Below are 3,226 nucleotides of genomic sequence, written 5' to 3'. Positions count from 1 at the left end.
TCTGTCTGTCTGTCTGTCTGTCTGTCTGTCTGTCTGTCTCTCTCTCTCTCTCTCTCTCTCTCTCTCTCTCTCACCCCTACACCATGGACGTGTGAATGGGGTTGTAAAATGCTAAGATTTAGTCTCTAACGAACCATGATAATCGTCTTACTAATATTAAACTTTTGATCAGATCAGAAATAGCTGTGCGCTCCTGCGACCTTATGCGGCTGTGAGCCAAGTGAAACACTTATCATATCAAAGAATACCAAGAAATACCTTTAAATACTTAGAGACTGCTAATGATATAGCTTTAAAAAGTGTTGTTTTTTTTAATTCGCCGGTGAACAGAAACCTTTTCGCTGGTAGAGTAATGAAATGTGATCTATCTAGAGAGATTTAAAAAATAATATCTCTTAAACTGTACTCAGGTCCGTTACATGCTGAGAAGTGCTGATAAAAATCTTTACGTCGTCGTTATTTAAGAAAGGAATCCAAAATATAAATCTTTAGGAGAGGTTTTATGAAGCACTTAACTATAAAACATTTCTAAAAGAGCGACATGCAGGGGGTAGCAGGTGAAGGCCACTGTGTGGCTGGTGTGTAAACATGAGACGTCTGGTATGTATAGAGGTCTATGTTAGATTTCTTTTTTTTTCAAAACGACTACAGAAGGACGGAATGAAAGAGGGGCTGGGGAGGGGAAAGGCAGGTTTGTTTTGTCTTAGTAAGAGTTTCAGGGCACTTGCAACATAATTTTGTCATATACGGGCCGATGGAGAGAGGGGAAGAGAGAGAGAGTGAGAGAGAGAGAGAGAGAGAGAGAGAGAGAAGAGAGAGAGAGAGAGAATATAAATTAAAAAATTAAAAACAGTTTTTTTCTTTCCCAGAAGTGCAATTTGGTTTACAATGGCAAACATACATACATACTTTTGAAACTTAAACACATACACATATGTTTACATAAAAAAATATAATGTTAAACCAATAAAAAACAATTTCACGACCATGCCATTGGTCGCCACTGTGCAGCGCCCTGGGTTTTTTTCGCTAGGGTTGTCCTCTCTTGTTCTAGAACACACTCCAGTGACCACCCATCGGATCCAGGTGTCACCAACACTTGCTTGACTTTACTCTTGAGTCTAAACTCACTACTCACTTAGCCACTGGATCCCCTAAGATTGGGCCTGTTGGAAAGGGTTGATGATACCGGTAGCCGAGGTTCATGTGTGATAAGTTGATTTATTCTTTCATCTTCAAATATAGGGGCTGCCGTGGTCTAGAGGTACGTGTTCGCCTCTTATTCAAAAGATATTATCTTCTCTAAATTTGTCTCAATTTAAGCCCTTTCCTGTTTTCTAGTCCTGTTCTCTCATCTGTTTTTACTTCTATTTAATAACCCCTCCACCCACCCCCATCCTCCACCCTTCAGGTTGAAGAACCGGTAAACGTCCAAACCCTGAGATCAAGAGGGAAATGCATATTAGGAGAAGATCTTCGGATATTAGATCTACTGCTTCTGTGATCCAACCTTTACGTGTTAAAATGACGTAAAACGTTGCATCACTGTCTTACTCATTTTATTCTCTTGTGTCACAAAATGTCCGGGGGAGATATAACGTGGGTGGTTGGCGGGTGCTCTGGGGTGGTTTGCTTTTTCTTTCCAATCAGACATCTATCGTCCTTATCTCCCCTCCTTCTTTTTGTGTTTGTTACTCTCTTGTAACACCTCTAATCTTCGGCACTTATACGACCTTATTGTGTTGCAAGTGCCGTAAAACGTGTACTTTAAAAAGAAGAGATGTAATATTTGTTGGACGTGGGACAGGTGTGTTGGCTTTTGGATCGTCATGTCGTTTCTTTAGTGGGTCTCTTTGACTCTGTTGATTCATATGATTGTTCTTGGCCTTCCTCTTGCTTTGAATCCGAGTGATCTCAAGTTGCAGGTCTTCCAGGCTGTTTGTTGGGGCCCCATTCCCTTGGGAAGTCCAAAACATACATTTTGGTTGGTAGTCCTGTGGTGTACACCATGCTTGATTTGATGGTTAGGTACGTCTCCCTGTCGTCTGGTACATAGGATGTTTTGTATGAGATCCAAGACGGGTCATTCTGGCGTACTTCCGGTTCTCTTGTTGGTTTTTAAAAATTTTTGTAAGAGTTTTATGGCACTTTGCTACCTCAGAATTACCAAGTTCTATCTGGCATTTTTGACCGTTTTGAATTACTAAGATATGAGATTTGAAATCAAATGCTTAATCTTCGTTACCACAATCGTAGGATGATTCTGAGTCGTTATCAGGGTGATCAAAGAATTATAATATTCGGAAATATTGCTTAAAATATTGTGAAACTCAAAGTTTTTTTACGTCAATTTTTTCAAAACTAGGATCTGAGCAGATAGAAATTTGTAATTCTGAGGTAACGAACGACTTGCTAAACAATAAGGTCATATACGTGTCGAAGATTAGAGTTGTTACAAGAGAGTAACAAACCTTAAAAAGAAGAAGGAGAGATAAGGACCACATATGCTTGATAGGGAAGAAGGAGCCAATCACACCACAATACTCGAAAACCACCCACGTAATTCCGGTTCACCTTGATGCGCACCGCACTCACTATGTGACTATATTTGGAACCAGTTGATGGTTAGTCAGGTAAAGGTTGCGTACACACTCGATCAAAGTGAGACTAGTGTTTTGGCCTTCATGTGTGGGTCCATGGTATCTATCTATCTATCTATCTATCTATCTATCTATCTATCTATCTATCTATCTATCTATCTATCTATATGTATATCTGTCTATCTATCTATCTGTCTATCTATCTGTCTATCTATCTATCCATCCATCTATCTATCTATCTATCTATCTATCTGTCTAGTTCTCTAACTATGTAGTTCCCAGTCTCTCTATGGCCCGAACTGAATTGATGGGTGTTTGTTTTCTTTGTTTGTTTGTTTGTTTGTTTGTTTATTTGTGTGAGTAAAGAGAAAACCATAGACATAATAAAGGTCATGTAGTGCTGCGAGAAAGTAAACAGACAGACAGAAACAATAAAGAAAAAGTATTAAAAAAACAGAGGGACCACCAGTGACTCCTTCCAATTACCCACTCAAAGAGTGTGTAAAAACAAGTGTTATCACACAGCGAAGACTTGTTGTATTGTAATAATAGCTTCCAGATTGTTCATGGGAATGTTCGTCGTCAGTTATTGCGTTTTCATACATACACCCACACATCACCCCCCC

At 39.4% G+C, this 3,226-nt stretch overlaps 1 long non-coding RNA gene across 1 annotated transcript in view; it reads left to right on the top strand.

Annotated features, from left to right (window-relative positions):
* The window catches only part of LOC118478135, a 40,917-nt gene that overhangs the window by 623 nt on the left and 37,068 nt on the right, over positions 1-3,226 (top strand). The gene's annotated exons all lie outside the window — the stretch shown is intronic.

The sequence above is a fragment of the Aplysia californica genome, unplaced genomic scaffold (assembly GCF_000002075.1).
Source record: "Aplysia californica isolate F4 #8 unplaced genomic scaffold, AplCal3.0 scaffold00372, whole genome shotgun sequence".
NCBI classification, from domain to species: domain Eukaryota; kingdom Metazoa; phylum Mollusca; class Gastropoda; order Aplysiida; family Aplysiidae; genus Aplysia; species Aplysia californica.
This window is presented reverse-complemented; position numbering and strand designations above follow the sequence as displayed.